This window comes from Lynx rufus, unplaced genomic scaffold, assembly GCF_022079265.1.
Source record: "Lynx rufus isolate CCGP_SWC_20201006 ecotype Redwood Valley unplaced genomic scaffold, mLynRuf1.p SCAF_3, whole genome shotgun sequence".
Taxonomy (NCBI): domain Eukaryota; kingdom Metazoa; phylum Chordata; class Mammalia; order Carnivora; family Felidae; genus Lynx; species Lynx rufus.
This window is the reverse complement of record NW_025814845.1, coordinates 40,013,239-40,026,534: the sequence shown is the minus strand read 5'-3', so window position 1 is coordinate 40,026,534 and position 13,296 is coordinate 40,013,239. Positions and strand designations below refer to the sequence as shown.

The 13,296-nt window shown below is 47.1% G+C and overlaps 1 non-coding gene across 1 annotated transcript; it reads right to left on the bottom strand.

The window, feature by feature from the left end:
- Positions 1 to 7,446: 7,446 nt before the first annotated feature.
- Positions 7,447 to 7,600, bottom strand: LOC124521457 (small nucleolar RNA SNORA62/SNORA6 family). Its single transcript, XR_006964538.1, has one exon. It is a non-coding gene; the product is annotated as a small nucleolar RNA SNORA62/SNORA6 family (small nucleolar RNA).
- Positions 7,601 to 13,296: the final 5,696 nt, after the last annotated feature.

The window sequence follows — 13,296 nt, the reverse complement described above, 5'->3', positions numbered from 1 at the left end:
ACAAGTACAGTATAAGCTGCAGAAGTAGAGACACACAGCCTATAAGGAAGGATTACGAGTGTGAGGTGGGATGGAGTCAGGGAGCGGTTAAAATCAGGTGGTGAGGGGCAGGTTCATCACTCGCTGCTCCAACTCTCCCTTCTCTTTTCATCCATCTGTTTATCCGTCTATCCACACCAGACTCAGAAACCATGAAATTCTTGAGGCAGTGTCTTGGGACAAATTCTTCCTGCTGCATTGACAATCTCAAGCTGCTGGAATGATCTCTGAACCAGCCTGGAAAGTGCTACAAGCTCAGGAGGTTGTGATCTGGGCACAGGGCTGAGCACGGTCGCTGATGTTTCCCTGCTCCCCAAGCCAAGCAGGGCTTGCTGTCTTCCTGTTTACCACATCCCACTTTGCTTCCTTCCCCACAAGAGGGTCAACTACTAGGACAAGGCTGGGGACAAGCCCTGTACGGGCTGTGCAGCCAATCGCTCTGCTGCAAAATGACCCTCGAGCTCAGAGGAGGCATCAAAGGAATGCAGAGTGTGACTCAGGAAGGGGAGTGTGGAAATCCACTGAAGAAATACAACCCATCCCCAGCACCCTGGCCTGGATTTCGCAGTAAACAAGTCAGACAGAGAGTAGTACATGGAGAGATGTGTGGAGAGAGTCACTGTCTCAGAGCGGAGACACTGCCTTTAGAGTCCCATTAGGGAACTCAAAATGAACTAACGCTCTTTCTAACAGCTCTGTAACGGGGATGCAAAGGAGCTTGGTTTTGGTCTAGACAGGCAGCACGTGATTGCACAAGGGGTTAAGGTGAGAAGGGAGGACTTCTTTAATCCTCCCTTTGTCACCTAGAGGGTGCGCCATCCCATTGTTGTACCACCCCACACTCTAAAACATCTTCTGACCTACAACGAAGTAGCGAATCAAATCACAGGCGTGTGTCCACACAGGGTCCTCCCTTGCACAGTTCTTTCCTGTTGACCTCACCCCCCATGACTGTTAGCAAGACTTTTCAGGGGAAGGGGAATAGGAGAGCACACAAGGATGTCATGAGCCGGTTGAGACAACGTTAAGGTCAGGTGTTGAAAACTCGCAGAAAACGAAGGGCCCTTCCTAGTCCAATATTGCTTAATTCCAAACACCTGAAGACCACTTGACTGGTTTCAATCACACACACACACACACACACACACACACACACACACACACACAAAGGTGGAGAGGAATGTGAGGACATATTGCTGTCACGTTATAGAGGCATCTCATGCACCTGGGGGTTGGGGGGGTGGGGGGGAAGAGTCAGGCTTCAGCAAGACCAGGAACAGGAAGCCATGAGCTGAGCCCACTCTGAAGACCTCTCTCTGCTCATCTGTCTCTTCCTTCTTTCTCTGCACACTGGCTTTCTCGCTTTCCTGGGTACCTGCAGAGGCACCCCTGGCTTCGCACGGCATCCAGTTCTTGAGAGGCACTGACCAGGGTCTCTGGACCCCAATTCTAAATGCCTCTGGGGCAGATTTGGCCCACCTTAGGTCAGCTGTTTACCCAGGGGGACCAGAGTTCTTGATCACAAAAATGGCACAGAGGTTACCAGCAAGGAGAGGTGTGGCAGCAGGGCAGGAAGGGGAACATTTTCTGAGAAAGGGGGTTAGCTGGGCAATTATTTCAGACAATGACAACGGCGGGTCCTCGATACCTGGAGAAATGTTTCCAAGGATGAAACGAATTGGGCACCATTGATTAAAACACAAGCATGGCTACCCTAACGCAGATGGGTATTTATTTCACTTTCCCATAATGGTGGTGGCAAACGCAGACCACCAGTGAGAGGGCAACTCCATTTGTCAGGATCTATGGGAGGAAACCTCTAAAATGGCTCCCAACGATCCTCACCCCCTGGTTTTTATGCTCTTGGGTAATCACATCCCCTTGAGTGTGGGCCCAGTAGACCCAGTGACTCCCTTCTAGCAAACAGTACATGGCAGAAGGGGTGGGATGTCAGTTTTGAGACTGGAATACGAAAGACCACCTTCCATTTTGCTAGTTCTGTCTCTTTCTTGCTTACTCTGGGAGAAGGCAACTTCCGTGTTGTGAGCTGTCCTATGGAGAGGCCCGTATTACGTGATGTCTTGGATCAACCTCCAGCTGGGACTGATGACTGCCAACAAGTACATAAGTGAGCTTGGATGCGGATCCCACCCCGGTCAAGCTCTGAGATACAGCAGCCCTGGACAACACCTTGACCGCAGCCTTGTGAGAGAGCCTGACCCAGAGGATGCAGCAAAGCCATGGCCAGATTCCTGCCCCCAGAGAAACTGAGAGATCACAAATGTTTGTCATGTAAGCCACCATATTGTGGGATGAATTATTACAGAGAAACAGCTAATACAAGGTGCCAGGCTTCTCCCTTCTTGTGTCTCTGCCAGTTTTGGGTGTTGCCCTCATTCGCATGGTCCAAGATGACTCACTAGCATGCTTACTCCCAGCTGGCGGGAAGGGGGAAAGGGAATGGGAGGGCATTGCCTCTTATTTTTCAGGGCATAATTCAGAAATCACACGCATTGCTTCTACTCCCATCTCATTGGCCAGAACTTAGTTGCGTGGCTTAGCTACCCAGGAGGATAGAGGAGATGGTCTTGTGCCCAAGTGAGAATCAGGGATTCTATTACAATGGAAGAACAGGAGAGTGGGTCCTAGGGGATAATTAATAGTCTCTGCCACAGGCACCAATGCCACAGATATTTGTTCGCTTTGTGTGTGTGATGAGGTTACAGCCATATCTCTGTGGTTCCTGGAGGCTGGGATACATAAAGCATCATGAAGAACCCAGGGAGGTGAGAGATCATGGAAACTATCTCCATTGACCTGGTGCAGAGCGTGCACAGCAGGTGACAGTTTGCTGATGCGATCCATGAGCCAGAAATCTAGTCCCTGTGTGTCATTTCCTCAGGGTCACATAACTATTTAGCAGCAGAGCCACTATGAGCCCCAGGGCTTCTGCCTCCCAGCTCCCAGCTCCCTCTACTTCTAAATGGCGACTCTGAAGTCACTATTTTGGGTAGGACTAAATGTGTGGTATGAGAATGGAGGGAGAATAACACACAGCAAGAGGCTCATGACAATCAAATGCCGACCTGGCATTTTTCCCCCCTTCCAAACCAAAATGGTTTGATTTCTAACACCTAGTGAATATGATGCCAGCTCTTTCCATCACCATAAGCTCACCCGGTGCCATATCATCTGCAGGTGTTCAAAACATTTAATTTTTTTTTTAATGGTTATTTATTTTCGACAGAGAGAGAGAGAGAGATAGAGCATGAATGGGGGAGGGGCAGAGAGAGAGGGAGACACAGAATCTGAAGCAAGCTCCAGGCTCTGAGCCATCAGCACAGAGCCCGACGCGGGGCTCAAACTCACAGACCGCGAGATCATGACCTGAGGCGACGTCGGACGCTTAACCGACTGAGCCACTCAGGTGCCTCAAAACATTTTAATTTAACTGAAGCCAGGTGAGAAGAGAAAGGATTTGTCTCTGTTATAATTCCCCACAAAGAAATGAATATGTAAGGGATGGTCTTGTGAATTTTGTTTAAAAATGGTGGGGTTTTCCTTTTAAAAGCATCGTACTAATGAAATCCTTTTTCTTGGAAGATTATTTCTACAGTGAAATAGAATATTACACAAGAAAGCTTCCCATAAATGTTTGCTCAATGAAATTATAGGCTTGATTTCTTTCTAGCAATTAATGATGCATATAGAGGAAACTTCTGTCACTCCCTCCCACTCCCTGTATCCATTCGCTCATTTTTCATTAGGAATAGAACCCCTGGGTTTCACTGGATACATTGGTGCCCAGCAACAGACTGTATTATCCACTTTCATTTGTGGCTTTGTGACCACGTTTGGGTCAGTGGCATGTGAAAGGAAGTGATGCATGCAATGTCTGAGACTTGTGTGGCAGGGACATTTGTGTGGCAGTGGCATTTGGAGCAGCATTATTAGATCTAGAAACAGAAGCCACATATTGAGGAAGGTAGAGATTCTAAGTGCATGGATGAGTTCACGGATCAGGACCACCTGCTTCACGTTGGACTTTTGCATTAGAGAGAAATAAATTTCCATCTTATTTAAGGCTTTTTTTAGTTGGGGTCTCTTAGTTTGTACCTTAAGTAATACATAAAGTTATGTATTATTCCTAAGTTTGAGATATTGTCCAGTTGATAGCTTTTCCTTTCTTCTAAGACTGTGTGTTCTATTTCAAAATGTGTAACCTAAAATGTATGAAGTATTTTAAGAGTTGGCTAAGATTTCTCCAAGCCGATCCCTAAATAGGATGAAGGACAGCCCATCCCACCCCCCCCCCCCAGAGATCTACTCTTCTGTTTCTCCTCCATAGACAATGACATGGATTTTCCTCCATTACAGATATCTTTCCACTTTGTCAACCAGAGACTCTACTAGAAAATTAGCGTTCTATGTCTACACAAAACGTTTTGTGTGAAGGGTAGGTCTTTAGAAAGAAGGCACCCTGATGTGCTGCTTAGGTGGCTCAGTGGGTTAAGACATCAGACTTTGGCTAAGGTCATGATCTCATGGTTCATGAGTTGGAGCCTCGCAACAGGCTCTCCGCTGTCAGCACAGAGGTGTCTTCAGATCAGAGGTTTCTTCAGATCCTCCGTCACCGTGCCCCTCTGCTTCTCCCCACCTCAAAAATAAATAAACATTTAAAAGAAGGCAACCCGATTATATTTCATGAGTTAAGGGTGTAAGAAATGCCACTTGGGTGATGGAAATACTTACTATTCGAAAAGAGAACACATGTGACATTGTGAGCACCCACAAAATATCCACTGAAAGTCAAGAAATGACTTATAAAATGGACGCATGGCCCTTCGGTGACTATATTGAGTTTTCCGCCTGAGCATCTATTCCCGAATACCGTGTTCTCCCCACTCTCTTCTGTATATCTGTCATGTGTTGATTTTCAAGAAGTTTTTCTTATCAATTTAGGTATAGTTGACACACAACGATACATTAGTTTCAGGTGTATAACAATAGTGATTCAACATCTCTGTACATCATCCTGTGCTCCCCACAAGTGCAGCTTCCATCTGTCACCAGACTTTGTTATTACGATATCATTGTGTTGACTTTGTAATGATACATCCTTGACATAGGGTCGTGTTCTCTCTCTGAGGATCCAAGAAGTATCCTTGGCATTTGCTTCATCCTTTGTAGACCTGACTTGCTCCTACAACTACTATAAGGTACCATCTTGGAATCAGGTAGCACCCGTCTGCCTTATACTTATGAACATACATGCAAGGAGAGTTGTGTGTATGTGTGTGCAGTGTATGAATATGTATAATTGAATGAATTGAACATCAAAAACTCTAGGATCCACCTTTTCTTTTCTTACCATTTTCTAACAGACACTCTGAGGCTTGAATTGTTCTTTGCTGCCCCTTGGGTGAAATCTCAGGCAGATCCAATAGCTTTTTTGGGTTAATTTCAGATCTTAAAGTCCAGTCCCACCCAGCATTAAAACTCTGAACCCAGTGAGAACTTTTTCTTGTCGTCCTCCAGCTCTGAAGTGCCTTGGGCCAAGTGCCTGCAGTGGAAGGGGCATGGTCAGTTTTTTTCTCCCTTCCTCGTTGCCTCTCCTCCTCCTCTTCTAGGTGTCGTTTTTGCTCTCAGGGTCAGGATGGGGTCTGCATGTCGGGTGGGAGGTCTGGTGAGTTAGGGAACGACAGCAAAGTTGTCACTGCAGGTTAGCACTGAAGCCCTCTGTGCTACGTGCCCCAAAGCCTCCTCTTTCTCTGGGTTCCTTGGGGCCCTCAGCACTGAGGATCTCATATCTGTGACTCCTTTGAGGCAACATCTCTCTTGACTGGCCGCAATTGCCCCCCACCCCAGTCTCTGGCTTCTGGCTCACTCTCCGTTGGACCTCCAGGAGGCCTCCTTGTGCAAGATCCCTTCAGAGTTGACCTATCAGCAGCTCCTTTCCTTAGGGGGCCACATTTGGCTTGAGAAACATGCATGCATCCTTGCCCTCCCCATCCCAAACTCAGCAAGCTCCAGCCTCTCTCAGACAAGCTGCCACTCCACTCCACACTCGTGTTTACACATCTCAGCTGGGACTATCAGCCTCCCCAAATTCCAGGGAACAGGGGCCATTTTCTCTAGCGGGTTGCTTTAAGGACCCCACTGCAGGGTCCTCATGAGCCTTTTCTCTTCATGTTGAACAAGAGAAGGATCTAGCTTAGATGCCCTATACACACAGTCCTGCTGAGGGCTGGCCTTTTGGTCCATTTCTGACCTGACCCCTCACTGCAGGAGTTTCCATAACCCGGCCATGTCTGTAAGAGCCATTTCCTTAAAACCCTTCTTTCTGGTGGTGGGTGGTCCGATGGGCAGTTGCCAGCCATCTTGTGTCCAGCTGCCTGAAGCCATGGGCAGGAGGCGGATGTGTTTTGGAAGACGCCTCCCAGCTGCCCCCCTGGACTAGGCCATCATCACATTAGCACCAGCAATGTGCCAGGCCCTGGGAGTTCTAGGCCATGGCAGAGCCAGGCTCGCTCCGGCCTGGGGTGGGACAAACAGAGCTCAGTGAAGAGGCCCCACTAAGCCACCTGGGCTTGTTCTGATTTATGGTCTAGCAGACCCCCCCACCAAACTGAGCACCCACATAACCAGTGCTTGGTGATTCAGCCGCTACTTCCCGGTTAAATAAACTTGGGTGACATTTTTTTTGTTTTATTTATTTATTTTTTTTATTTAAAAAAATTTTTTTTCAACGTTTATTTATTTTTGGGACAGAGAGAGACAGAGCATGAACGGGGGAGGGGCAGAGAGAGAGGGAGACACAGAATCGGAAACAGGCTCCAGGCTCCGAGCCATCAGCCCAGAGCCTGACGCGGGGCTGGAACTCACAGACCGCGAGATCGTGACCTGGCTGAAGTCGGACGCTTAACCGACTGCGCCACCCAGGCACCCCTCATTTTTTTTGTTTTAAACGAAGATCCTTGCTTAGTTCATCTGTTGATAACAACTCCTCTTCTGGGTTGTGGCTGAGGGCCAAGCCAGACGATCTTCTGCGGCTCCTTTCAGATCAGGTTTCTGTTGGTGGCCGGGGTGGGGAGGACTCAGGGCACATTTGTCTCTGCAGCCAAACTCCATTTCGGCCTGCATTTGAGAGGTGGTACCGTTGCGGTTAAGGACCCAGACTCTGGAGCCAAACTGCCTGATTCAGTTACTAGTCGTATGACCTAGAACAAACAAGATATGCATTGACCGATACACCTCCCCGTTTCCTTTTCTGTTCAGTTAGGGGAAAAATCTATGGTGTTCAGAACAGGGCTTGGCACACAGCAAGTTCTCAATAAAATGCAGCGCGCTCTCTCTCTCTCTCTCTATATATATATATATTTTTTTTTTTCTTTTTTTCTTTTTTCAACTTGTAGCAAGAATTACTACCAAACTCCGCTCGTTGGGCCAGAGACCCTTGCGGTGTTAGCGAAAGACTTGACCCTTGTGTAGCACACTACCTACACTTGTGCGTTCATCGGCCAGCCAGTGGCCTCAGCTCCGAGCTCTAACCACGTGCAGTCATCTGTCCTCATTAAGCAGGAGATGGTTGAACTCTTCAGTTGTACCCCTGTGTTGTGGTTCTGGGTCGGCTTGCTTGGCCACAGATGCCAAGAGACCAGCACAGTTGTGCGTATGATACGTGTTAAGCCGACACAGATGCCGACTGTGGACATACTACACCCGGATTGTGTCCCACAAAGACCCAGGAGCATTATTTTAGGGATCCTCGAGTGTCTTAGCTCAGGCTGCTGGAACAAAACACCAAAACCTGGGTGCACTTATGTAAGGTAATCATGCGTGCAAAGGCACTTAGCACAGTACCTGGCAAACAGAGCCGCTGAATTAGCATTTTGAAAGTTGGTCACGTGCTTACCGTTAGGATCAGTGTTGTGATGGTTTCAGGCAAGGCGCCGGTGACTTAGACCAGATTCCTCGTTCCTGTCCTGGGAGTTTCTGATTTAGTAGATCTGGGATGTGGCCTGAAATTTGCATTTCTAATGGGTTTCTGGGCTACCCATGCTACTGGTCTGGGGACCTCGCTTTGAGAACCACTGACTAGATTGTACCCACCCCCAGCCAAGTCCTCCCCTTTCCTGTTTCTTTCAAGAGAAATCAGGGGCCCACAGAATGGGCACCTTGACCTTGACCTTATGTGTTGCGTTGAGGTTTTCAAGGACGCTGAAGGAGTACACATGCCTGTAGGGGTCTGCCTGAATAGCAGAAGCTATTCGCTGTGGAAAAAGAAGTTCCCACTCCTCAACTTTGGGGGAGGAGAGGAGGGGCCCCCACTCTACCCTTCCTCCCACTGACAGCCACATGTTCACAGGCATGAAAGTTTTCCCAGTTTTGCCTGAACTTCAAAGGAAGGTCTGCCTGCCAAATGTCTGCGCGTGCTGAGCAGCCACAGACTCCAGGAGCCCCTGGAGTTGCTGCGGCATCGGGACAATTGTCTTACCTTGGCAGAGTGGGGCACCAGCATTTCTATGCTGTCCTGCGTCCCGGGCAGGACCTGGCGCGCAGTGGAACAAATGGCTGTGTTCCTTTTATGCAACCCAGCAATACAGCTGCAAGGGCTCAGTGCACGGCACGTCTGAACTGCATTTGAAGCACTTTGGGGGGCTCACAGACAAATATTTTCAGAATGACTGTGGGAAAGGCCCAGCTGGAGGGGTGCTGGGATTGCAGAACGGTTCCCGGTCACTGCTGTGCCCACTGTCGTCTTTCAGCCCCAGGGGGTGGGCTGGGCAGGAGGGGGCAGCCGATTTCTTTGTGGGGTTGGACTTCACTCGACTTAACCGCTTTGCCTCATGGGCAGTTTGGAGATGATTGGCACCACGGGTGTTTGCTGAACGAAAGTCTATGGGGTCCACTTCCAATTCCACCCAGGACAGAAAACCCTCTGCTGGTGCTGTCTGGACGTGGGTTATGGGAGCTACCCTTCAGGGGACAGCAGGGCTAGCTTCCAGGGTGTGACCTGTGTAGCCTCAGTGGGTCACATGCTCAGAAGGGCCCATACCCACTTTTATATTCTAAGGTCACTGCCTTGAAATTCTGAGCAATTTTTGAAGGGGCCCTAAGTTTTCCTTTTGCACGGAACCCTGCATAATATGTAGCTGGTTCTGGGGAGCAGCCTCAACCAGAGAGTAAGAACGGAGGCGTGAGGGAGGAAGCGGATTTTGATTACAGCTGCTACATCAAGTGAGATTTCAGGTCTACTCTCCTGAAACCCTGGAAGCTGTCTGTGAGGACGGACTACTCGGGTTCTCTAACCGCAAGTCAATCCATCCAACTCCTGGCTTCCTGGAAGCTTCGTTGAGGAATCTTATCGAGTGTGAAGACTAGGATGGTCGGTAGAATTGGGGAGAATTTTTTTCTCCAGGGAAGATCTCATTTCTCAATGAACAGGCTGTGAGAGAGATCTGGCCACTCTAAGTCAGTACATTCGGATGCAATTTCGACTGAGGTGTCGTCCTGTAGTGAGATCATCACTCTCCCAGAGCACTGGCCCTACCTTCTACCTCCTCCCCTCGCAGCACTTGGCATACGGTAGGTGCCCTCATATTTGTGGTCAATGATGATGGTACTGACCGTGAACTCAGGTTTCCTCTTCATCTCCTCTGGAGTCCCACAAAGTGAGAGCCATCTATCACCCTGAAAGATCCTTCCTAGTGATTGCAACTGCTTTCTTCAATTCAGGCAGGGAGTCAACCCCAGACAAACCAAACCAATCCTCCAGAGATATTTAGAGCCCCTAACTCTATGGGTTAGGGGCTGTTACTCCAACAGTGCTGTGCAGTCAACCACCCCGAAACTGCGCAACTTGGAACAACCATTGCTTTCTCTCATAAATCTATCAGTGAGCTTGGCTGATGGAGATTTGGCTTGTCTTGGGAGGCTCTGCTTCAGGCTGTGGGTCCAGCTGGACTTCTTTGGGGGAGCTCTGCTCCTAAATGTGTTCTGGGCCCAGAATGAAAGGTGGCGATTACTTACGGGAAGCTTCTCTCAGGGCTTTGGCCAAGGTACAGAGGGCAAGTGGAGAAACTGAAGGTCTTTTAAGGCCTAGATTGAGAATTGTATCCCGTTACACCCGTTCACATTTTATTGGCCAAAGTAGATATATGACGTAACTCAAAGAGGCAGGGAAGAATTCTCCACCAATATGAAGTCAAGGCAAGGATTCGACTGTGGAGGTAAATTCAATGTACCACACTAATTCCATTTTCTAAAATACTCTCTCTGTATTTCAGTCATACCATGGGGCTATCGTTTCTTGAGGACAGAACATCAACAAGATGTTAACTAACCAGGTGCCAAGCAAATACCAAATGGAATTAAATGGAAATACATACCCCGTACCCTAAAATGCTTGGATTTTACCATGTAAACCAGTTCATTAAAATTTCCTGGAGAATATGGGGCACCTGGGTGGCTCAGTCAGTTAAGTGTCTGACTTTGGCTTAGGTCATGATCTCATGGTTCGTCGTTCATCAGGCTCTATGCTTACAGCTCAGAGCCTGGAGCCTGTTTTGGATTCTGTGTCTCCTTCTTTCTCTAAAAATGAATATACATTAAAAGTTTTTTTAAAAATTTCCTGGAGAATGGTATGAAAATGTAGATAGTCTATCTCAGACGACATGACAAAGAGGACTGGGTTCCAGGAATCTGCATTTTCATAAGCACATCAGGTGAAACAGGCCCACGTCTGGGAGCAACTGTCTTAGTCCTTAACTTTACAATTAAGCTAATCCCTACTAGGATGCTAGTAAACGTGGTCAGAGCCGGTGAACTTTCTAGTGATGGGAATTTAGTAAACTTCTACACAAATGAATTATTTTTCTGATCTCCCGTATCCTCTGAATTTCTGCACAAAGTAAAGTCTTGGCTATGTCACTGACTACTGGTTTTGCAAATAGCTTCTCAGCACATTTATTTTGGTGTCATCTTTAGATTCTGAAAATGAGCCTCTTGTGGTTATGCATAACTGTAAAGGGATCAGTTATTTTTGCTCCTTCAGTAGTCATTCATTTTCTTTCGCTACGTCACTTGGATTTGCTTCCAGTAATCACACCTTCCCCTCTTTCAGTCAATCTCTTTACAGCATAGCTGACCCCAACCGTCAATGGCCAGCTCTGGTTCTAAAGGAAGACACATGAAGTCATTATGATTCTTGTGAAGGGCCACGTTTCTCAGTCTGGACCACATTTCTGTCTGCAGTTTGCTAAGCTGGTAGAAAAAAGTCTGGAGCTGCTGGTTCTTCTCTTGGCCCCCACAATAGCTAAAGCCTGCCCTAGAGTGAAGTCGGTATGAAGGAATGCAAGCAAAGGCTTTTAGCAACAACTCTGAGCACCTGAATCTAACTGTGCCTGAAGATGTACTTCCTGGACCTTTTCACTGTGTAAGCCGATGCATGGTCTGTGTTGGGGAAGCTAGTGTGAGTTTGGTCTCTCTCATTCGCAACTGATAGAGTCCTGACTGACATATCATAGTCTTGATGGTGTGACCAAGAAGACCACCAGCAACTCAGACTGATCCGAGCTTAGCAAAGCCTAGAATTCACGCAGCAAGGCACACACACACACACGCACGCACGCACGCACACACACACACACACACCCTACACGGTATATTCTGGTAACTAGACCAGACTTGGGGACCAAACTTCATTAACAGTTATTGAGGACGTCTAAAGCAAAGTAGATTGAAAAATGAATGCAGCTATTAAATATATGGGTGTCTTCTAAGCCAGGCCTAATCACGTTATTAAAAATTACTCGCTCATATTTACATCTGCAACGACAGTTACATTTTCTCTCCCCCTGCTCCCGCCGGTAACATTTGCAGTGGCTTCTTCCCAGGTATTGCACAGAAGGATCTCTCCGAGATAATTTCTTTTTTTTTTTTTCTGTTTGGCTGTGATGAAAAGACAGAAGCCTAACGTTGGACAGCAGGAAATAATGCATCACTTTGAACATGTTGTCTTTCTATTATAAATATGATGATATGGTTAGGTGGGACAGTTTCAAAGAGACAGGATGTTACCTTAAACATTTATAAAGCTGTGGTTAAAATAGTCTCCTTAAACTACCTTTTCAACTCATGGAGCTTACATAAATATTTGGCTGCTGGTGACAGGCCTAATAAATCTGTTTAGAATGTTGCAGCAATATTTACTTACAAAGTAAAGGCATAAGCCCACATTGGCCAATAATTTTAAAAAGGAGAGATGCTACTTTTTAGCACCTTGCATAAATATTTGCAAGACCTATAAATCCAAGATAACCCTGCCTCTTCCCTAAAGCTATTTACCGCTTCCTACCAGGTTCCCCCTAAATGCCCCTTTTAAGTGTCTCTCAGTTCAGTTGGAAAAGTTTGACATTTACTTGAGCTGTTTTGGAATATATCAACAATTCTGGGATATAATGGAAGCATTCTTCAATTTCCTCATGGCCCAAAGTTCTGCAAGATCCTTTCAGGCTGGGGGGAGTGGGGGAAAGAACAGAATCTTCTGCCTCTAAAGCTTGCGAATCAGAACATGAGTATTTGAGGAATAAATCTTACTATGTCTGACCAGGAACTAAAGGATACAATTCTCTTTTTTTTTAATTTTTATTTATTTATGTTCAGGTGGAGGAGAGAGAGAGAGGGAGAGAGAGGAGAAAAGAGAGAGAGGAAAGAGAGAGACAGAGAATCCCAAGCAGGCTCTGCACTGTCAGCACAGAGCCTGACGCAGGACTCCATCCCATGTACTGTGAGATCACACCCTGAGCCGAAATCAATAGATGCCCAAAAGACTGAGCCACCCAGGCACCCCAAAGGATTCGCTTCTTGTTTGTCCTTCCATGTTATAGGGATTATAGACAGTGCTTGAAATAAAAGAAAGAACGGTGGCTCGTCAGAGCACTGTTTGCCCCAGAGAAGCGAAGATGGTAACCTAAGCGTTTTGATGAAGGATGCTATACAAACTGCAGTTGGGTATTTAGAAAATAGAATGAGCTGCCATCTGACTTCTCTCTGGCTCTCCTCAAGAGCTGAGTTTTTTTCCTGATTTCAAGAGATGACTCCCCAAGGGGAAAGATACCAACAGTGGCAAACATCTCTTTACGAAGGTCAGACAACAAAACAAGCTCTTGATTGCCCAAGGTATCCCTGTTTTTTTCATGAGTGAGTTTTTCAGGAACTTTAAGAGGTATTTCCTGTTTATCGTGCGGTAGAGAC